Below are 25,289 nucleotides of genomic sequence, written 5' to 3' on the forward strand. Positions count from 1 at the left end.
TATTCCCGTTCAACTAGAAATTGCAATAACCTTTCTTTCCTTGGACTACCTGGAATAGAGTGAGCGTAGTCATCATTTTGAAAGCAGTCCTCAGTCCTAATAATGCAGAACCTTTACAGTTCTTTGCCCAGCACTTGAGCGAAAATGTTTGTTGTGGATCACAGGGATTATACTCACATCCCCTGTTGCAACCATGAGAAAACACCACATTGTTATCCAAAATCAAGTCTTAGTCAGTATTGCATTCCCATTGCAAAACAGTTAAGAATTGTAGGAGTTCTGAGATTTTACCATGCTGAGATTTTTAGCAACCCAGCAGGTTCCTTTATTACAGATGCTGTCGTGGAGATGAGACTTTCGGTCAGAGACAGTGAACTTTATCACTCACAGCAAAAGCAGCCAGGGTTACCATTTGTTTCCATTCTCTAATCTTAGATGAATATACAGAGTGATATTTTGTTGCCTACAGAAGCAGTGGGCTTTTAACATGAAGAAAGTTTAAGGCATGACAAAACACTAATTTTATTAGTATCTTTATGTATAATTTATTAGAATCACTTATTTATTAGTATTTTTACCTAGGATAAGTTTATCATGACTCAAGATTTCTTGCTGCAAAAACAATCATGAGAAATGACATGGGAAAAAATGACCATTGGTTTTCCATTTTTTCTTCCACTTTTTTTTGAGATATAGTTGGCATAAAACATTGTGTAAGTTTAGGTGCACAGGATAGTGATTTGATTTACAAGTATCATGAAATAAATATCATAGCAACTTTAGGGAGAATTCATTATCTCTTTTAGATACAATTTGAAAGAAATACAACTTGTCTTTTGGTTGTGATGAGAAACATTATGGTCTACTCTCTTAACAACATTCATTTAGCACATAAAGCACTATTAGTTGTAATTTTCATTTTACTATGGGACATCCTTACAACACGTTTATTTTATGGCTGGAGGTTTGTAGATTTTGAGTGCATTAATCAAATTCTCCTTTCCCAACCTCTGCCTCTGTTGACTGCAAGTCTAATTTTTTTCTATAAAAATGTTTCCTTGTTTTTGAAGTGTACTTTAATCTAAACACTGTGTTGGTTTCTCTTACACAACATACTGTTTGCAGTTTTTAATACATTTCAAGCTGCTCACCAGAATATACCTAGTTATGACTTGTTGCTATGTAAAGAAGTTTTATTGTTAATTACTAATACCCATACAGTATATTTCTTGTCCCTGACTCATTTAATTTGCAATTGGAAAATTTTCTCTCTTAATTTCCCTCAACTTTTTCTTTTCCTTACCCCATTTCCCTCCTTCTTGTGAACAACCTGTTGCTTTCTATAACTATAACTCCTTTTCTGTGTTGTTATGTTCATTTGTTTTAAATTCCACATATGAGTAAAATCATTCAGCATTTGTCATTCTGTTTCTGACTTATTTCACTTAGCATATTACCCTCTTGATCTACGAATTTGTTGCAAATGACAAGAAATTATTCTTTTTAGAGCGGAGTAATAACTCATTGTATTTTTATGTGTGTGTGTGCATATATATAGTGCATATAAATATATATTGTGTGTATGTATATATAAATATTGATAAATCTGCATTTAAGTTGGGTAGATATATATACTATAAACACACATGTTCTTTATCAATCATCTATTGATGAGCAATAAATATGCTTCTATATCCTGTCTATTGTGAATAATGTTGCAGTAAATATAGGTTTGAATTTATCTTTTCTAATTAGTGTTATCATTTTCTTGAAATAATTATCCAGATATGGAAATGTTGGTATATATTTCATTTTTAATTTTCAGATATATCTCCATGTTGTTTTCCACAGTGGCAGCACATATTTACATTCACTCCAGCAGTGCATCATGGTTGTTTTTCTTACATCCTCATGAACACTTATGTTTGTTATCTTTTTGATAATAGTCATTCTGACAGGAGTGACATAAAATCTCATTGTGTTCTGGACTTGCATTTTTCTGATGGTTAGTGATGTTGATCGGTTTCATATGCCTGTTGGTTGCCTTTCCCCCACTGTATATTCAATTTTTGTAATGGGATAAATGACCATAAGTGTCTGATTTCATTTTGAAGCATTCTTTGTGTTCCATTATTCTGTTTGTTCTGTGCCACTACCATATTCTTTTAATTCTGTAGCTTTTAATTGTAGTTTAAAATGAGGGACAGTGATACACCCTCTTAGTTCTTTGTCAAAGCGTTTGTGTTTTTAGTTTGTTTTCTTTTCTTTCTTTTTTTTAATTGATTTCAACTATTTTGTGTTTACATGTAAATTTTAGATTTATTTATTGTAAATTCTGAAAATGCCCTTGGTATTTTGATAGGCACTGAATTTAATTTGTTTATTTTCTTGGCTAGTACTGTCATTTAAAGAATTTATTTTCTCATCTACCAACACAGTATATCCTTTCATCTGTTTGCATTATCTTCAATTTCTTTTGTAAATATTATACAGTTATCTGAGAACAGGTCTTTTAACTCCTTGGTTGGAAACATTTCTTGATTTTTTTTTGTTTTTTGTAATCCAGCTGTAAAAGTGATATTTCTCTCACTTTCTCTATCTATTAGCTTGTTGTTAGTGTGTAGAAATGCAAGTTTTCTGTATGTTAATTTTACATTCGGAAATTTTACCAAATGCGTTGATAACTCCTAGAAATTTTGTGGCACCATTTTTAGGATTTCTGTTTAAAGTATTTCATCTGCAAACAGATACTTTTACTCCTTTTCTTAATTAGTTATATTTTATTTACTTTTATTTTGGATAGCTATGGCTAGAATTTCCAGTACTATACTGAATAAAAGTGGTAAGAATGAGCATTCTTGTCTTCTTCCTTCTCTTATTGGGGATGCTTTCAGCTTTTAATCAGTGAGTGTCATGTTAGCTGAGTTCTTGTCATATATGACCTTAACTATGTTGAGGTATGTTTCTTTATACCCACTTTGAGGAGAAATATATTCTTAAAAAGATACCAAATTTGTCAAAACATTTTATGACTCTATTGATGTGACCATATAATTTTTATTCTTCAGGTTGTTAGTGTGGTGTATCATACTGATTAATTTGTGGGTATTTAATCAATTTTGCATCCCTAGAAAAAAATGGACTTATTCATATTGTATAATCCTCTGAAAATATTGTTTGATTTGCTAACAATTTAGTGATGATTTTGCATCTATGCTTATCAGTAGTATTTAATCTCTAATTTTTTGAGGTATTTGTTCCAGTTTTACTAGTGGTGTGATACAGAAATGTGGGGTAGAAAGCCTTCCTTCCTCTCGAAATTTTTGGAATACTCTGTGAAGTATAGGTGAAACCTCTTCTCAAAATGTTTGGCAGAAATCACCTGAGAATCTGTGTAGGCCTGTAATTTTGTTTCTTGGAAGATTTGGTTTAATTACATATTCAATTTCATTAGTGATAATCTGTTCATATTTTCTTTCTCATTCCATTCTGGAGATTAGTTCTTTCTAAGAAATTGTCCATTTCTTCTAGGCTTTCCATTTTATTGGCATATAATTTGTTGTATCATCTTATGATGCTTTGTATTTCTTTGAAATAAGATGTAACTTCTCATTCATCTCTGAGCTTATTAATCTGTAACTATCTTTTTTGCTCTTGTGTCTGGTTAAAGTTTATCAACTTTATTTATCTTTCAAAAGGCATTATTTAGTTTGATTATATGTTTCTATTTTAATCTTTATTTTATTTAATTATGTTCTGTCCTTTCAGCTGTCTTTCCTTCTAGCAAAAAGTTTGTTTATTATTTTCTACAACATTTGCTGGTAACTATATTTTATAAGAGAGAGATATTTCCTATTTGTATAAGTGGGATTATTTTGCTATAAGCATCCCTATTAATACTGCTTGTGCTATACCCCATGGATTTTGTTTTGGTTGTCATGTTTTATATATATTTTTTCTTTCAATTATTCAGCAATCCATTTGTTGTTAATATTGCATGATTTATCCTCCACACTTTAGTATTTTTCTCAGGTTTTTTCTTTTAGCAAATTTTCATTCTCACAGAATCCATAAGTTTCTTCAAAAAACAAGGAGAATAATACTAAAATTTATACATAAATCTGAAAGACCCAAATTTTCTAAAAGTATTTCGAAAAATGAACAAAACTGTGGGCATTACCCTCCCTGACTTTATAACATACTACAAAGCTACAGCAATCAATACATCAAAATATGGTACTTAAAGAAACACATAGATCAGTAGAACAAAATAAAGAGTCCAAAAATAAACCCGCACACCTAAGGTCAATTAGTCTACAATGAAGGAGGCAAGAGTATACAATGGAAAAAAGGCAGTCTCTTCAACAAGTAGTTCTGAGAAAAGTAGACAGTACATGTAAAATGAAGATGTAAGAGCACTTCCTTCCAAAGTATAAAAAATGAGGTAAAAATGGATTAATTTCCCAAATGTAAACACAAATTTATACAATTTCTGACCAAGAACAGGAGCAGAAGTGACTCTGAGATAAATCATAGCAATGTTTATTTTTGATTTGTCTTCAAATTTCAAGCATAAAGGAAAACTAACAATTACAGTTTTTAGTTTACTGAGGAAAAAATAGATGTATTATGTGACACAGGGATTCTAATTCTTGTATATGTGTGATGTGCAAAACCTTTTCCAGAGCAAAGGAAACCTTCAACAAGACATGATATCAGACAGAATAGAAGGAAAAATTTCAGACAATGAGACCAACAAGATGTTAATATTCATAATATATATATAGCATATTAGACAAAATATTTAATAAACAAAGACCCCAACTTAAAAACAGTTGAAGGATCTTCATGGAAACTTTTCAAAAACAGACATGTGGATGATTTTCATGCACATAAAAAGAAACATATTGTTGCTATTCATTAGGAAATTAAAAATCAAAACCAGAATGAAACATAATCTCACAACAACCAAAACGGCTTTTAATAAAAACTCTACAAATGACAAATATTAATAAGAATATCAATAAGAGGGAACCCAGGTGCACTGTTGGTGGAAATATAAATTGATGCATCCACTATTATAAAAGTGTGGACAGTGCTAAGGAAACTAGAAATAGAAACATTATATGTAGCCACAATTCCAGTTTTTGTTATAAATCTGATAAAAATGAAAACATTAACTTTAAAGGATAAATTACCCACAGAGTTCTTAACATCATCATTTATAGTAGCCAAGGATAGAAGCACAACTCAACTGCCTATCAACAGATGATTGGCTCAAGTAGATGTGAGATATAGATAACATAATAAATACTAAGTCATTGTCATATTAAAAAATAAAACTCTACAATTTGGAAATATGTGAGTGGACCCAGAGATTATTGCACATAGTAAAATAAGTCATACAGAGAAAAACACACTATGTTGTCACTTAAATGAGGAAAATAAAGATATAAGAGAAATAATCATAAAAAAACAGAAACAGAATCACGTATATATGTGTAGTGTACCAAGTAGTGGTTTCCTGTGGGGACAGGGAAGAACGATGGAGAAGACAGAAATGTGCAAGATACTGGTAATAAATTAGAAAACCAAAAGGGCTATATTTACAGCACAGAGAAATATTTTAATAATTTAATTGATTTTAAAGATGTTATATGGATATATTATAGTAAAATGTGTATGTGGGTGTAAAAAACATTGAAGAAAAACCCCAGGAAAAACAAAATATTTTGTAGTTCTATGATATTAAGGGATGTGATTTGTTCACTTTCTTTACTGTTCTTATAATGTCCTTAGTAGAATTTAAGCTTTCATTTGAAAAAGTATATACTTTTAAAAGTGACATAAGTTTAAATTATTTTTGTCTCTCCCCTTACATCTACAGTCAGTAAAGCATTCACATCTGAAGAAAAATAACTACAACACAAAGCAATAATCCAGAAGGCATGTGAACAGGTAAAGTTTGATGGACTAAAATACACAAATGAGGCTGAACTAAGGGAAGAGCAGATTTGGTGTCTGCAACCAAGGCCCACTGACTAAGATATCTTAGTCCACAAGTTCAGAGAACCCAGTAGAAACAGAGTCACAGTGGTTCGCACAGATTCGACCTCCAACTTCACCAGTGCTCATGGTCACATGTAATTAGGAGGGACCCACAATGGAGACAGAATTTCCATCCTTCAGACGCTCAGACATTCATGACACTGTCCCTACTCCCCATTCACAGTGGTGGAGACATGTTACCTTGCAATACTGGACATGGCAAAGGCACTTGCCTGATTCCAAATACCCACCTGTCTTTACATGTTTCCTCACTGAGTACACTGAGTTTCAAGGGATATCAAATAAAAGGAAGGGTTCACAGTCCCAGTGACAAGAGTGGCATTAACTACCAGAGAAGTCTAAGAAGTGACAATGAAAACATATCTTTATCCAGAAAATAGTGACTGGAAAGTGCCAGTTTGAAATATTATCACAGGTAGCTCAGGTAAGTAAAACAAAATCTGTGCAATATTGCAAACAACCAGAAAACAAAAACAAGGACTCCAACTCAAAATCTGTTATTTAGTGTCATCAGAGAAATAACTTATCAAGACCATGACAAATCACAGTAACATTATAGGGCATGCACACACACAGATAGACACACAAAGTCACCAACACAGACACAGTCAAACACGCACATGCAACTGCACACACACACACACACAATGTCAACCCTGCAGCAAACAAACTTAAAGTCATGGTATATTGCCACATTACTAATAGAGAATCCAAATAGGTGTCATACAGAATCTCAATACAAAAAACAAAACTAAGAAAGCAGTTTAGTGAGCTCAGGAATAAATGAAATGATGATAAGGAATACATTATCAAAGAGACTGAATCTATAAAATAACCAAATAGTATTGGAGGACCAGGAGAATTTAATAAATGAGATGAAGAAAGCAACAGAAAGCATTGGAAGTAGACTGTCTTTGTGGAAGAGAGATTAGCAAACTCACCAATACAAAACTAGAAATGATAGGAGATGGCAGAGATTCAAGATATTAAAAAGTGAGGGAATTCTACAATAGCCATCAGACTTCTTCAGGAAGTACACATTAGACTGGAATCCTGGAGGGAGAAGAAATTTAGAAGGCAGCTAATGGTTTATTTAAAGAAGTAATAGTTGATAACTTTCCGAACCTGTGTAAGAAGCTGATATACATGTCCGTGAGCCAACACCAATAACTATAAGAAAAAGGGACCTCCTTCAAGATACGTCATATGCAAATTGGCAAGTCAATGACAGAGTAAAATTTTAAAAGCATCCAAAAAAGTTATGATAATCTACAAATGAACCCCCATTAGGCTATCAGCAGATTTCTGAGAAGAAAACATAGGCCAAGGGTAAATAAAATTACATTTTCAAATACTAAAATACAAAATGTCTCACCCATTAATACTTACACAATTATCACTTAGAGATACAGTGAAAATAAAGACTTTAACAGACAAACAATACCTGAATGAGGTAAAATAAACAACCGAGATAACTTATAATAGGTGTAAAAAAGAAGCTTTCCAAGAAATATAAAATGGCAAAAATATGCAAAACATTGACCAAAATGCTAAGGAGAGACCACGAGAAATTTGCAACTGTTTCTTTGGGTATGTTTTTAAATGCTACTATAATATATGGATTAAAGAGAGAAAAATAGGAAATCAGTTGCAATAAATATAGATACTTCAAACTGGTTACATGTTCATAGCAGTAAAAGAAATAAATTGAAACAGTAATCATAAAAGGTAAAGATTAAAAATAAAATAATATTTAAGGAAGCTTCTATCAGCTGATAAAGGACTAAATTACACATGAGATGTTTTATTTTTAATTGAAGTACAGTAGATGTAGTATATTGTGTAGTTTCAGAAGTAAAGCATAGTTATTTTTACCAGTTTGTAGATTTTATTGAATTATGAATTATTAAAATGATTGTAACATACAATTATTTTAAGCCATTGTGTATAATTCCCTGACCTATGCAGATTATTCTTGTTGCTTCTCTCCTTTATTTATACTAGTTTGTATCTGTCAATGTCCTACCATTAAATTCTCTTTTCCTTCCGCTTTGGTAAACATAAATATTTTCCCATATCTTTGAGCCTGCTTAAGTCTTGTCTATCTAATCTCTTTACCTCTCCATCATGTCTCTGTCTATTTATCCATGTATCTATCTATCTATCTATCTATCTACCATGTATGTATGTATCTGTCTATCTATTTATCTGTCATCTATCAAAAGATAACTATAGATTGATGTAAACTGATAATTGTTATTCTTTATATTCCACATCTAAATTATGTTATATTCTTTTGTCTTTTTCTAAGTTACTTCACTAAGCACAATATTTACTAGGTTCATTCATGATGCTGAAATAACATAGTGTTATACTTTTTCATCACTGAGTAATATTCTATGGCATATTTATAGAAACATCCTATCTTCTTAAGTCCATAGTCTACTGTGGACTCTTGGATTGCTTCCCTGTCTTGTATATTATAAACACTGCTATTGGGAACATTGGTTCCTCTCAATTTAGGGTGTTTCCCCAGATTTTCTCTATGAGAGACATTACTGGGTCATATGGTAGTTAACTTTTTAGGTTTTAAAGAAATCTGAATACTGTTTTCCATAGAAGTTGTAGCAATTTACATTCCTGCCAAGAGTATACAAGAGATTTGTTACCACAACATCATCTCCAACACTTACTATTTGTAGACTTTTTGATAATAGCCATTTGACCTATGTGAAGTGATAACTCATTTCAGTTTTGATTTGCAATTACCTAATAATTAGTTATGTTGAGCAATTTTATCACTTGCCTGTTACTCATCTGTAAGTTTTCTTTGGAAAAATATTAACTCAGGTACTCTGCTCTTGTTATTGATTGGGTTTTTGTTTTTCACCTTGTGTTGTGTAATCTAAATACATCTTACATCTATTAACATACATCTATTAACCCCTGGTCACTTGCATTGTTTGCAAATATGTTCTCCTATTACACAGGCAGTGTTTTCATTTCATTGATATTGTCCTTAGCTGTGCAGAAATTTTCAAGTTTGTTTAGGTCCCACTTGCTTATTTTTGCTTTTATTTCTTTTGCCTTAGGAGATTGACATAAGAAAATATTCCTATGATATATATCCAATAGGGTTTCACCTACATTCCCTTCTAGACGTTTTATATTATCAGGTCTTATATTTAGGTCCTTAATATACTTGGAGTTTATTTTTGTATATGATGTCAGGGAATGCTCTCATTTCACTGTTTTACATGTAGATGTCCAGCTATCCCAACACCATCCATTGATGAGACTGTCTTTTCTCCATTGTGTACTCTTGCCTCTTTTATCATAGATTCATTGCTCATAGGTGTGTGGAATTATTTCTAGGCTCTCTATCTGTTTCTAATTGATTATATCTCTTTCCCAATGCCATACTGTTTTTATTACTGTAGGTTTGTAGTATAGTAAGGTGTCCGGGAGGGTTATACCTCCAGATATGTTGTTTTCCTCAAGATCATTTTGGCAATTTTTAATGGTTTCATGTAAAACTTAGAGTTATTTAATTTCTGGTCCTGTAGAAAATACTACAGCTTCGTAACAAGAATTGCACTTGATCTGTAGGTTTCTTTGTGTAGTACGGCCATGTTAACAAGACATCTTTCAATCCAAGAGCACAAGACATCTTTCCATTTCTTTGAAACATTTCAATCCAAGAGCACAAGACATCTTTCCATTTCTTTGAAACATTTTTAATTTCTTTGTCAATGTTGTGTAATTTTCAGTGTGTAGATATTTCACATATGTTGCTACATTTAATCCAAAATATTCTGGGGAATGGGGTTTTAAACATTATTGCTTTCAATGTCCATTTTATGGTATCTCTTCATTAATGTGTAGAAATGCAAGAGACTTTTTTACGTTAATCTTGTACCCTGCTCCCTTAATGAAATTATTTATTGTTCATAATAGTCAGTGTGGAGCCCTTAGGACACTCTATGTAGATTTTTATGCCATCAGTACTGGTGAAAATTTGGCCTCTTTTTCCATTTTGCGTTTCTTTTACTTTTTTTCTTTTCCTCTTCCTTTCTTGTATTAGTGTGGAACACAAGTGGTGACAGTAGGAGCCCTTGTCTTGTTCCCGAATTTACCCAGAAGGCTTTCAGCCTTTCCCCTGAGTATTATAAATTGTTATAAATGGCCTTTAGTATGTTGAGAGATGTTCCCATTTTACTCACTTTCATGAGAGTTCTGAAGGTTAATGTATGTTGAATTTTCATGTGCTTTTTCTTTGTGTATTGACATGGTCTTGTGAATATTGTCCTTCCTTTATTAGATAATTGTCATACTGATTGAATTGTGTATGTTGAACCATCCTTGTGTCTCTGGAAGGAATCCAACTGATCATAATGTATAATCTTTTCTATGTATTGCTGGATTAATTTGTTGATGTTTTTTGAGGATTTTTGAATATATATTCATCTAGGATATTGGATTTTCATTTTCATTTTTTTTTGGTATTTTCTTTGACTGGTTTTGTTATCAGTGTAATGGTGGCCTCATAGAATAACTTTGGGAATTTTCCTTCTATCTTCATTTTTTAAAATAGTTGGGGGGAAAGTGGTTTTAGGGAATGCATCCAGGCATTTTGTTCAAGGGGTGTTTTTAAAATTACAGATTTTATTTAACTTATACTGATTGCTCTTTTCAAGTTCTCAGTTTTCCCTTACTTCACTGTTGGCAGGCTGTACATTTCTAGAAAATTGTGCATTTCTTTTAGGTAGTCCAGTTTGTTGTCATGTAAAAGCTCATAGTGCTTTCATAACCTTTTTTTTTTTGTATTTCTGAAATATCAGATGTTATGTCTACTCTTTCATTTCTTATTTTGTTTTGGTCCAGTCTCTGTATTTCTTGATAAGCCTGGCTAAATGCTTACATGTTTGTTAAATTTTTAAGAAAAATTAAAGTTGTTGATGATATGAATTGTAATTTATTTTTCAACTTTTACTTTATTTATTTTCAACTTAATCATTAAAGATTTCTCTTTCTATTGCCTTTGGGTTTTGTTTCTTTTATTTCTTGTTATTTTTGGTGGTATGCTTTGTCCTTTCTATGAGGTTTTTCTTGTTCCTTGTAGAAGCCCTGGCTTCTTCTCAACTTCCCTCTTAGATTTGTCTTTGCTGCAACCCATACATTTTATGAAGCTGTGTTGTCATTGTAATTTGTCTCCAGGTATGATTTTATTACCTCTTTGATTTCATCATTGAACATGTTTTATTTTATTTTTTTAAAGGATGTGGTTTGACCTCATGTTTGTGCTTTTCCTATTCTTCTTTCTACAGTTGATTCATAGTTTCATACTTTTGTGTATGTAAAAATACTTGCTGTAATCTATATTTGCTTAAAGTTCCTGAGGCTCATTTCATGACATAATGTGTGGTTAATTCCTTAGACAACATCCTGTGCACACTTGAAAAGTTTATGTGTTCTGCTTTTCTGATGCAGTGTCTAACATTTCAGTTAGGTTCAAATGATCTAATATGCTATTAAGACCTCTGTTTTCTTACAGATATTCTTTCTGGATGATCTGGCCATCATTATAATAAGATCTTAAACTCATCTGCTATTATTGTTTTATAATGAATTAATTCTTTGTTGTCTACTAAAATTTCTTTTTATACATAGGATCTATGGTGTTGGGTCCATATATACTTTAATGAGTGTAATACCCTATTTTTTTATTGATCTCTTTTTCTTTATATAATCTCATGTTTCTTTCATTTTGGCCCTTATTTTAAAATGTATTTCCTATGAGTTGAGCATTGCAATCTGCACTTTCTTGTCATTTCCAGGGAATATCATTTCCATTTATTTCCAGACTATGTTTATCTTCCACCATAAAGTGAGACATTTTTGGGGGGGAGGCAAAGATGTTAGAGCAGAAGGATGCCCGTAGCTCACCCTTTCACACAAATGCACCAAGACTCACATCCACAGACCCACTCAGCTAACCAGAGGACCTGCAAAACTCTGCCAGAACATTGTCCTCTTCAATAGATAAAGGTGCGAAAAATCTGGTAGGAGAAATGAAGAAAGAAAGAAGAAAAGGCAAAACATAGTGGGACAGATCCCATGGGGAGGGAGCAGCAAAGAAGGACTGGTGCTCATTCACTGTATCTCCCCTCTACAACTTAGAGTTTGGCAGGACGGAAGGGGAGCCTCCAAGGTTTGACCTTTACAAAGTATAATTTGACTGACAATTCTAAGTTAACAGGCACAGAGGATCACTCTGAAACACAGCCAAAAATGCACCCCAGATGCAGGGGGCAGGGCCTTGCTGCCCGAGCTGGGAGGAAGATGGGGATGGCTGCACTGAGGCATCCCAGTGGAATGGAAAAGGCTTTGTGCCATTGCTGTGGGTGCAAAGGGCAGAACAACCTGGGCCTTCCATAAAACGACAGGGCAGATGTGCCCTTTTGGGGGGAAGGGTACTATCCCCATCTCTGGAAATCTGCAAAAAGTTCTAGGTGAAGAGAGTTGGGGCTAAGACACAGCCACCATAACCTCTGGTGTTTTGCACCCAGGTGACAGTGGGGGCAAAACCTGCATCTACACCTAAGAACCTAGATGCCTCAAGAGCCAGATGGAGACTTGCCTACAGCCTGAAGCAGATAGGATACTACTGTCCTGGTTTCTCAGAGATCTTGTCCACCAAGACAAACAAGGAGCTGGATTTTGGCCCAGAACAGGGACAGGGCAGATACTCAGTCTACCCTGAGCCCACTTCTGTTGTGCAAACCCGAGGCAGAAAGTACAGTGTCACAGTGCAGCAGAGTGACCGGCACCCTGAGGGTGCATGTGGCCCCCTACATTTTGGGCTGGAATGCAGCCCCTGACCATGGTGTTGGGAAAGGTTGTGATGCCCAATCCTGCCTTGTCAGTCTGCAACATCTGACTGCAGCATCAGGCAGGGCAGTGATAAGCCAGCCCATAGTAAAGAGAGCTGAACCTGACCCAGTGTTGGGTTTAGGAGCTATCTGCTTGCCGACATGCCCTGGGAGCACCACAGATGAGGGCTCCAATGGAGGGTCTCAGGAAACAGCAGGCTGAGATTCCAAAACAGGATGAATACAGAAAAATTTCACAGTCTCCAGGAGGACACTGACCACCCCCATGTTTTAATCTGTTTTACCTATTCCATTTTCCATTACCCTCCTAATTTTTACTTCTTATGCAATTATATATACCCCCATTTAAATCCCTTTGAAATTTTTAAAAATATTTTTATTATTATTATTTATCAGATTTCTGCTTCAACTTGTTTTTCTATTATTCATTATACAATGTCTTCAAAGCTTTTGTTCTCCCTTCTTTAAAATTCTTCATCTCTCTCTCTCTTTTTTCCATTTTCTAACTTGTATTACTACATAGGTATTAGGTAGATAAACTCTTTTAGGACCGCAGTAGATAACTGATACTCCATAAATCACAGTGCCAGAGAGGTAGGTGCAAGATGAAGAAGCTGAGAAACCATTCACAATTAAAAGAACAAGAGATATCCCCTGAATTAATGATCAGTGAAATAGACATCAATATCCTACAAGATCAAAATTTCAAAAAAATAGTGATCTTATTATTGAAGGAAATTAAAGATAGTGTTTAGAGATATAAAATATGTTTAAAATGAAATGAAAGGTATAAAGAAGAGCTGAGTAGAATTAGTAAACCCATTGACTGAGATGAGGAATGATATAAAAGCATCACAAAGCTGACTAGACAATGTAGAGGAAAGAATTAGTGACTTAGAAGACAGGACAATAGAAAGCACACAATCAGAATAGCTACAAGAGAAACAATGAGAAACAAATGAAAAATGCATGAGATCTATGGGATATTATAAAGCATGCCAATCTTGGTATGATAGAAGTCCAAGAAGGGGAGGAAAGATCAAAGGTGATTGCAAAGCCGTTTGAAGAATTCATGACTGAGAACTTCCCAAACATAAAGAAGGAATCAGATACTCAGGTACAGTAAGCTCAGAGTGTCCAAAACAGGAAGAACACAAATATACCCACACCAAGACATATAATTAAGATGGCCAGAGCCAAGGATAAAGAAATGATCCTAAAGGCAGCAGGAAAATAGCAAAGAGTGAGATACAAGGGAATCCCCATAACTCTCCCAGCTAATTTCACTACACAAGTACTACAGGCCTGAAGGGAGTGGAAAGATATATTCAAAGGCCTGAGTGAAAAAAGATATACCCTAAGATACTTTAATAAACAAGTCTATCCTTTTTGGTAGAAGGAGACATAAAGAATTTCACAGACAAGAAAATGCTTCAAGAGTTTAGCAACACTAGACCCATGCTAGAAGAAATATTGAAAAGTCTACTCTAAATAGAAAAGAAGCAGGATGCTTCAGAAATGTGAAATTCACAGCTGGAAACGTGATAACTCATGAATTACAAATAAAATATGCACAAAATTTTAAAATAAGATATCCAAATCATTGAGAGTCGGAGAGGGAAGCAGGAAAATAGAACTTTTTTTTTTTAGTCTTTAAAAATTCTTTTGTTTTTGGTTAAATGGGATTGAGATCATGTTACTATCAGTTTAATAAAAGCAGTTATAATAATGGTCTAAAAGACTTATAATGAAGGGTGACAACAAGACTAAAACATATCAGGGAGTCACTAAAACAAAATAAAATTCATGAAAATACAAAGGAAAATTACCAAACCATAAAAGGAAGGTGATATGAACAAAGAGGAAATAACAAATCAACAGCAAAGATAAGGTAAAAATGGCAATAAACAGAAACCTATCATTGATTACTGTAAATGTTAATGGAATAAATGCTCCAGTAGAAAGTCAAAGAGTGGCATGCTGTATAATGAAGCACGAACCTTCAATATGCTGCATACAAGAGAACCACTTCAGATAGAAGGACACATATACATTGAGAGTGAAAGGATGGAACAGGGAATTACATTCAAATAGGAAATCCAAAAAAGCAGGTGTTACAGTACTGATTTCAGACAAAATATTCTTTAAAACAAAGGCCATAAAGAAAGATAAAAAAGGACATTTTATTATGATTGAAGGAGTGATTAAAAAATGAGAATAGCCCACTCGTTAATACATATGCATGAAAAAAAGGATCACCAAAGTACATAAAATTATTACTTACAGATATAAAGGGGGATAGTGATGGGAATCTAATCATAGTTGGAGAATTCAACACTGCATTAACATCACTGGAAAGATCACTGAGACAGAAAATGAATAAGGCATCAGAGAAGGTAAATAATACAGTAGAAATATTACACTTGGTGGATATTTTCAGAGCATTGCAACCACAAAAAATAGAATATACAGCCTTTTCAAGTGCACATGGGGCATTTTCCAGGATTCATGATATACTTGGGCACAAAAGAAACCTCAGCAATTTTAAGAAGATAGAAATTATCTCAAGCATCTTTACAGACCACAAACCCATGAAGCTAGAAATCAACAACAGAGAAACAAAGGGGAACAAAAGGAAAACACGGAGATTAAAAAATATGTTAATAAAAAACCAATGGGTCAATGAAGAAATCATAGCTGAAATGAAAAATACTTTGAGACAGAAGAAAATGAAAGCAATACCACACATAATTTATGGGTCACATCAAAAGCAGTGCTCAGAGGGGTGTTTACAGCAATACAGGCCTTCCACAAAAAGAAGAACAATTTCAAAAAAAATTTAAACCACCAGCAGAATGCACTGGAAAAAGAAGAACAAAAAACAACAAAAGGCAGCAGAAAGAAGGAAATAATAAATATTGGGGAGGAAATAAATAAAATAGACATTAAAAACACCATAGAAAAATATCGACAAATCCAAAAGCTGGTTTTTCGAAAAAGTAAGTAAATTCAACAAATCTCTGTCCAAACTCGAAAAGAAGGAAAGAGAGAGACCACAAATTAGCAAAATAAGGAAGGAGAATAGAGAAATAACAACAAATAAAAAATACAGAATATCATACGAAAGTATTATTAAAAGTATATGGATAACCTAGACGAGATGGAAAAGTTTCTGGGAACATACTGTCCACCAACACTGAATCAAGAAGAAACTGACCCCTTGAACAAGGAGAGCACTAGAAATGAAATCAAAATAGCAATATGAAAGCTCCCTACAAATAAAACTCCAGGACAGGACGGATTCACTGCAGAATTCTACCAAACATACAAAGAACTCATACCAGTCCTTCTCAAACTCTTCCAGAAGATTGAGAAGTAAGGAATACTCCCAAAGTCATTCTATGAAGCCACAATCACCCTGATACCACAACCAGGCAAAGACACTACCAAAAAAGAGGATTCTAGATCAATATCACTGATGAACACAGATGCAAAACTCCTCACAAAAATTGTAGCAAATAGAATCCAACAACACAGATGAAAGGTTATACATCATGACCAATTGGGGATTATGCCAGGGACACAGGGGTGGTTCAACATATGCAAATCAATCAGTGTAATACAGCACATCAACAAGAGAAAGGAACAAAACCACATGATCTTCTCAATAGATGCAGGAAAATTATTTGATAAAATTCAACACTCAAGTTTGATAAAAAATCTCACCAACATATCTCAGCATCATGAAAGCTAAAGATAAACCTACAGCCAGCATAGTACTGAATGGTGAGAAAATTAAACCTTCCCACCAAAATCTGAGACAAGACAAGGATGCACACTATCACCACTCCAACTCAATATAATCATGGAATTCCTAGCCACAGCAGTCAAACAAGAGAGAGAAGTAAAAGGGATGCAAATTGGAAAGGAAGAGGTAAAATTCTCACTATATGCAAATAATATGTTACTATATAGAGAAAACCCTGCAAGATCCAACCAAAAACTACTACAGCTGAACGGAGAATTCAGCAAGGTAGCAGTTTACAAGATTAAGGTTCAAAAATCAGTGACATTTCTTTACGCTAACGATTCAGATAATGCTAAAGAGCTACAGTAAAAATGACAGCACTGTATTGGTAGGAAAACAGACATATAGGCCAGTGGAACATTATAGAGAGCCTAGAAATGAACCCACAAACTTTTAGTCAATTAATCTTTGACAAAGGAGGCAAGAAAATACAATGGAATTGAGACAGTCCCTTCAGGAAATGGTGTTGGGAAAACTGGACAGCAGCAGGAATATCAATGAAGCTAGAACACTCCCAATGAAGCTAGAACACCATACACAAAAATAAACTCAGAATGGGTCAAAGACTTAAACATAAGACAAGATACAAGAAACCTCCTAGAGGAAAATATAGGCAAAACGTTATCTAACTTACGTCTCCAAAATTTTCTTGCAGGTGAAATAAAAACAAGAATAAACATGTGAGACGTAATGAAACTTACAAGTTTCGGCACAGTTAGAAATCGGAAGTGAAACAAAAAGAGCACCTACGGAATGGGAAAATAATTTGCATATGAAACCTATAAAGGCTTGATCTCCAAAGTATATAAGCAGTTCATCCAACTGAATAAGAAAAAATAAACAACCTAATACAAAAATGGGCAGAAAACCTAAACAAGCGATTCTCCAAGGAAGACATACAAATGACCAAAAGACACATCAGAAAATGCTCAATATCTCTGATTATCAGAGAAATGCAAATCAAAACTACAGTGAGGTATCACCTCACACTACTCAGAATGGCCATCATTCAAAAATCCACAAATGACAAATGCTGGAGGAGCTGTGGATAAAAGGGAACAGTCCTTCACTGCTGGTGGCAATGCAGTATGGTGAAGCCACTGTGGAAAACAGGATGGAGATTCTTCAAAAGCCAAGGAATAGACTTATCATATGACACAGGAATCCCGCTCCTGGGCATAAATCCAGAAAAAACCCTATTGTAGGATGACACCTGCACCCCAATGTTCATAGCCAGCATTATTTACAATAGCCAAGATGTGGAAAAGTCCAAAATGTCCATCAACAGTTTATTGAATAAAGACAAGGTGGTATATTTATACAATGGAATGCTATTCAGGCTTATAAACTGACAGCATAATGCCATTATCAGCAACATGGATGCTCCTGGAGAAAATCAGTCTAAGTGAAGTAACCCATATATAGAAAGAGAAATACCATATGAGATGGCTCATCAGTGGAAACTAAAAACAAAACAAAACAAAAAAAAACAGAAATTCAAAACAGAAATAGACTCATAAATATAGAATACAATGTTTTGGTTGCCAAGGGGGCACAGGGCAGGGAGAGATAGACTGGGAATTCAAAATTGTAGAATTGATAAACAGGATTGTACTATATAGCACAGGGAAATATATAAAACATCTTACGGCAGCTCACTGAGGAAAAAATGGGAAAACAAATGTGTTATGTTCATTGTAACTGAAAGATTGTGCTCTTCGCTGGAATTTGAGTCAACTTTGTAAAATGAATATAAACGAATAAAAAAAGTTAATAATAGAAGAAAACATGATCCTAAATATTACAGGTGTAAATATAAATTAGAGAGCAAAAACACTATGCAAAAGAGTAGTAAAACACCAGATTTTGTTTTATGTTTTCTTTTTAAGGTAAGCAAAATCAAAAAACCTCTAGCCAGGTGCACCAAGAAGAAAAGAGAGATGCTCCAAAGAAATAAAATAAGAAATAAAAAGAGAAATAATAATTGTTACCTCAGATATACAAAAAAAAGGATCATTTTGTCAACACATACATGCCAATAACCTGGACAACTTAGAAGAAATAGGCAAATGTCTAGAAAGAGACAGAGATAAGGAGAAACAAATAATTTGAACAAACTAATTACTAGAAGAAAGTTAGAATCTTCATTTAAAAAAATCGTTAAACATTAGTGTAGATATAAACAGCTGTCGTGGAGTACTGTACAAACATACAAAACAGGACTTATACTGTTCAAACTATTCAAACATAGTGAAGATGTGGGAAACTCCCAAATTAATTCAATGAAGACTTCATCAATGTGATAGCAAAGCCAACAAAGTACAGGCAAAGAGAATTTCAAGCCAATATATTTGATTGATTTAGTTGCAAAAGTTCTACCAAATATCATTATCAAACTGCACGCAACAATAGCTAAAATGAATCATGCACTATGATCAACTTGGATTTATTGCAGGGTCACAAGAGAGGTTCAACATACACAAATCAGTTTGATACACCAAATTAACAAAAGAAAAAGTGAAAATGATGTGGTCACCCCAATAAATCCATAAAAAGCATTTCAAAAAATTCAACATTTATTCATTAAAACAACAACAACAGCAACAACAACAACAGCAACAACAACAACAACAACAGCAACAACAACAACAGAAACCTCTTACAAAAGTAGGATTCAGGAAATAAATCTCAACATAACTAAAGTCATTAATTACAGACCCACAGAAAATATAATATGTAAAAGTGAAAAACTGAAAGCCAAAATAAGAAATAAGACAAGGATGCCCACTCTCAAGATTTCTATTAAACACAGTATGGGATGCCCTAGCAGCAACAATTGGAATAGAAAAAAAATGTATTCAAATTGGATTGAATGTAGTACAACAGTCATTATTTTAGATGACATAATAATCTATATAGAGAACTCTAAAGATTCTCCACATCAGAACAACTAAAACTAATAAAGACATTTACCAATGTTGCATGATTCATGATTAATATAAAATACTGTCACATGTCTTTAACAATGAAATATTCCATAATTTAAAAAACCATATGAAATCAGATGAAAAATGAAAAACCTATTAAAAATCAAGATAAAAAATCATTAGGACACTGATAAAGAAAATTGAAGATGATGCAAGAAATGGAAAGAAATCTCAAGGTCCTAGCTTAGAGGAAATAATATTGCTATAATATACATACTACAAAAATGTCTACAGATATAAAGTGATTCAGATCGATATACATGATATTTTCCATAGAAATAAAAACAGTCCTAAGATTTGTAAGGAACTGCAAGAGAACCAGAACTGCAAAAGGAACAATGTGGGAAAAGAACAAAGTTGGAAGCATAACCCATAACCCTCCCAGATCTCAGACAATATTACAAAAATACAGTAATCAAAACAGCACAATACTGGAAAACAAACATCTATATCACTGGAACGGAACACAGAGGTAGAAATAAAACATCACACCCATGGTCAACTAAACAATGACAAAGGAAACAAAAATATACAATGCTTAAAAGACAGTTTTCAGCAAGTGATGTTGAGGCAATTAGACAGCTACATGTAAATCAATGAAATTTGAACACTCCCTCATACAGTACAAAAATAAACTCAAAATGATTTAATTATCTGAATCTAACACATGACACAATAAATCTCCTGTAAACTAACATAAGGAAAACAATAGATAAATTGTACTGAGATTTTCTTATCTCACTCTCCCAAGCTGAAAACAATAAAAGCAAAATAATCAAATTAGTCTGAATTAAAATTAAAAGCTTATACACAGCAAAATAAACAGAATGAAAACATGAAATTCCAAATGGGAGAAAACATTTGGAAAAAATGCAATCAACAAGAGGCTAATTTCTAAAATACACACATCGTTTATAAAACTCCATTTCAAAAATCTACAAACAACCCAGCCAGAAAATGAGCAGAAGACAATTCTCCAAAGAAGACACACAGATGACCAACAGGAACATAAAAACATGCTCATATTGCTAATCATTATACAAAGGCAAGACAAAAATAAAATAATGTTTTACCTCACACTAGTAAGAAGGGTTGTCATCAAAATGTCTACAAATAATAAAGACTGTGGAGGTTGTAGAGAATAAGGGACTCTCCAACGCTGTTGGTGGGAATGAAAATTAGTGCAACCACTTTGGAAACAGTACGGAAGTTCCTTTTAATAATAAAAATAGACCTATCTTATGACACAGTAATCCCACTCCTGGGCATATAAAACATAAAACCTGAAAACAACGAATCCTAGGGTAAAACAAAAGAAGTACACTTGACTTAATTTGATTTTTCATATGTCTCCTCTGGCAGGGGAAGCAGAAGCAAAATTAACAAAAGATGATTGTATCAGTCTAAACAGATTTACACTGCAGAAGAAATGATCAATAAAATGAACAGTCAACCAAGACAATGGGAGAAAATATATGCAAGTGATATTTTCCTATCAAGTGTTAATATCCAAAATATATGGCAAACTCATACACCACAACAAAATAAAGACCAAACAATTCAATTAAAAAAAGTCCATAGGTACTGAATAGATAGATCTGAATCAATTTTCTGTAGAAAACATACAGTTTGCTAAATGACACATGAAAATATGTTCAGAGTTATAAATTATTAGGAAAGTCATAAACCAAAAATGAGACAACACCTCACACTTGTCAGAAGGCTCTCAACAAAAGGAAAAGAAATAGATATTGGTGAGATTGTGGAGAAAAGGGAACACCATGGAAACTGTTGATAGGAATGCAAAGTATTGATTCCATAACATATAAACATCAAATTTTCTTCATCCAGTTTTCTGTCAAGGGATGTTTGGTTCGTAGGCCCCTGTCTGAAGGCTCTAGAGAATAAGCCCATGGGCTGAACTAATAAACAAGCTGTGAGGAGTGTTACATATCCAGGCTGGAAAAGAAATGGCCTATTCAATGTATCCTGTATGGTTGGCTGGATAGCCTATGCTGGATAAGATACTCATAGGAGGACAACGTAAGACAGGCAGAGCCGGCTGGATAAGAGATGGCCAACTTAATGAAGTTCTGTGATGAACTTTAAAACAATCCTTGATCATTTAACATCCTATGCTTACTGCAGGAGCATGGGGACATAAATAGCTTACGATTATTAACATTGTTATAACTTAGATGATATGTGAGGCATTGTGCATGATGTATATAAACCCTTTTCCTAAGAATCAATAAACAGAGAACTGCTTCGCTTATCTCCACACAGTGTTTGTGTGTATATTATATCGTGCCTCTGACAGGTTTAATTTAATTTGTTGGGAGTAACTTAAAAAGATGTTGCATTATATACAATACTCTTTCTGCACCTATTGAGATGATTATGTGAGTTTTATTTCTCATTCTATTAGTGTGGCATGTCATCTTTATTGATTTGAATATTTTGAAGTTTCCTTAAACCCAGGGATAAATCCCTTTACTCATGTATGTGTATGATACATTAAAAGTTTTATTGAATCCATTTTGCTTGTGTTTTCTTGAGAATTTTGGCTTATATGTTCATGAGGGTTATATTATATATATTGCATATAATGTCCTTTCTAGCATTTTATGCAAATATAGCTGGCATCATAAATCTAGTTTGGAAACTTTCACCCCATCAAATTCTTGGAAGATTTGGGGAAGAATTGGTGAAAAATTGTCTTCAAATATATGACAGAATATACCAGTAAAGACTTTTTGTAAATATTTTCTGGTTTCAGAGGTTTGGATTACTGATTTGCTCATACACAGTTTTGCTATATTTAACTTTCTAATTACTTCTTGATTCAGTATTGGAAGACATATTTCTGGGAATTTGTCTTTTGTTCTAGGTCATTCAAATTGTTATCTAGTGGTCATTTTTTATGATGCTATGCATCTCTACAACATCAGTGTTAATATCTTCTCTTCTATTTCAAATTTTATTTGTCTTTATTTTCTTAGCCAACCTAAACTTTTGTCCAGTTTATGTTTAAAAGAATCACACTTAGGTATATTTTTTGTTATCTTTTCAATTATTTCTCTTGTTATTTGCCTTACTCTCATTCATTCAATTTTCTTCTTCATTCTTTCTGTTTTCTCCTAGGTTCTTGATGTGTAAAGTTAAGTAGCGTGAATCTTTGTATTACATTCATTATTAAATATTATTTATTTATTTATTTATTTAATTTGTCTATTTATTTACTTATTTATTTTCTTATTTACTTATATATTCATTTATTTATCATTGAACTACTTCCATTTACAACGTGTCAATCTGTGGTGCATAACACAGTGACCCACTTCATGCATATGTTTGCATGCCTATTAAATTTAACTTCACGATATTTAACATACTGCCCTGTGTCATACAATAGACATTTTGAAAATATTTATTTTTATATATAGTGGATAACATTTATAAATCTACAGCTCCCAAATATATCCTATCCTTGACCATTTCGGCAGTTACCATAAGATTATTATGTAGATCTGCAAGTGTGTTTCATAGTTGTAGATGAAATCATAGTGTTCTCATCCAAATTTTTTTTTTAGGTTTCTCCATGTGTCATGCCATGTATAATTTTTCTTTCTCTTTCTGGCTTACTTCAATTAGAATGACACATTTTGGGAGATATATTTTGCTGCAAATGTCATTGTTTTATCAATTTTTATGGCAGAATATTATTCCATTTTGTAAATAAGGCATAAATTCTGTATACTGTCATCTGTTGATGGACATTTAGGGTGCTTCCATGTCATGGCTTTTGTATATAGCACTGCTAAGAACATTTGTGTGCAGGTGACATTTTGAATTAGGGTCCTCTTTTATATATACCCAGGAGTTGGATTGCTGGATAAGTTAAATATACTTTTATTCTTTTGAGGAATACCCATCCTGGTTTCCACAATGACTTCAACAAACTACATTCCTACCAACAGTGTAAGAGGGTTCCATTTCATCATAGCTTCCCCAGCATTTATTGTTTTTGGACTTTTTATTGACGGCCATTGTGACTAATGTGAGGTGATAATTCATTATAGTTTTGAATTGCCCTTCTCTGATAATGAGAGTTAGCAATTTTTTTTTCATATTTCTATGTGGCATTTGTATGTCTCTAATGGATAATGTATTGTTTAGGGCTTCTGTGCATTTTCAGATTGGGTTTCTTTTGTTTTGTATTATTATTAGGTTGTATGAACTCTATATTTTGGAAATTTAGCCTTTGTCAGTTGCATCATTTCTAAATATTTTCCTTAATCCTGTAGTTAGTCATTTTGCTTTGTTTATGGTTCCCTTTGCTGTGCAAAAGCTTATAAGTTTAATTAGGTCCAATTTTAATAATTTTGCTCTTACATCCATTACTTGGGTAGACTGTACTAGGAGATCATTGCTGAGATTTATCTCAGAGTGTTTTGCCTATGTTTTCTTCTTGGAGATTTACTCTGTCTTGCCTTACATTTAAGTATTCAAGCCATTTTGAGTTTATTCTTGTGTATGGAGCGAAGGAGTGTTCTAACTCCATTGCCCTGCTTGCTGCTATCCTGTTTTCCCAACACCAGTTGGTGAAGAGATGGTCTTTTCTCAGTCATATTCTTGGCTACTCTGTCAAAGATTAATTGAACATAGGCCTGTAGATTTATTCCTAGTCTCTCAATTCTGTTGCATTGGCCATATGTCTGTTTCTGTACCAATATCATGTCGTTTTCATTATTGTAGGTCTGCAATAGTGTATGGAGACCAGGAGGGTTATTCCTCCAGCCTCTTTCTTTGTCTTCAATATTGTTTGGAAAATTATAGATCTTTAGTGTATCTATATAATTCTTATGATCATTTGTTTCAGTCCTAAAAAGAAATGTTTTGAATAATTTGATAGGAAATCACATTAAGCCTGGGGATTGCCTTGGGCAGTATGGCCATTTTAACAATATTATTTCTTCCATTACAAGACCATTGGTTATCTTTTCAATTCTTAAAATCCTTTTTGATTTCCTGAAACAATGATTTCCTGTTCTCCATGTATAAGTCATTCACCTACTTGGTCAGAGTTTTTTTTAAGCATTTTATAGTTTTGGGTGCAGTTATAAAAGGGGTTGTTTCTATACTTTTTTTTCCTGTTGATTCAATGGTAGTGTAATGAAATCTAATTGGTTTTTGTACATTACACTGGCTACCTTGCCCAATTCCTTTTTTACCCTAAGTATTTTTTGTGAAGCTTTTACAGTTTTCTATATATAGTGTCATATCTGCATATCATGACAGTTTTAACTCTTCTTTTACAGTCTGAATCATTTTATTTATTTTTCTTGCTTGATCGTTGTGGCTAGGAATTCCAAGACTATATTGAAATTGTGAGAATGTGCATCCTTGTATTGTCTCAGGTTTTTGTGGAAAGGGTTCCAGTTTTTCACCATTGAGTATTTGCTGGCTAAATATTTGTCATAAATAGCTTTCATTATGTTGAGATATGGTCCTTCTATGCCCACTGTGATA

General features: G+C 33.4%; 1 long non-coding RNA gene across 1 annotated transcript in view; it reads left to right on the forward strand.

Moving 5' to 3' along the window:
* The window catches only part of LOC140692619 (uncharacterized), a 36,491-nt gene that overhangs the window by 4,350 nt on the left and 6,852 nt on the right, over positions 1-25,289 (forward strand). The window contains exon 3 of the long non-coding RNA XR_012068175.1: positions 5,888-5,958. This is a non-coding gene — a long non-coding RNA (uncharacterized lncRNA). The remainder of the gene's footprint in view (positions 1-5,887; positions 5,959-25,289) is intronic.

This window comes from Vicugna pacos, unplaced genomic scaffold, assembly GCF_048564905.1.
Source record: "Vicugna pacos unplaced genomic scaffold, VicPac4 scaffold_14, whole genome shotgun sequence".
Classification (NCBI taxonomy): Eukaryota; Metazoa; Chordata; class Mammalia; order Artiodactyla; family Camelidae; genus Vicugna; species Vicugna pacos.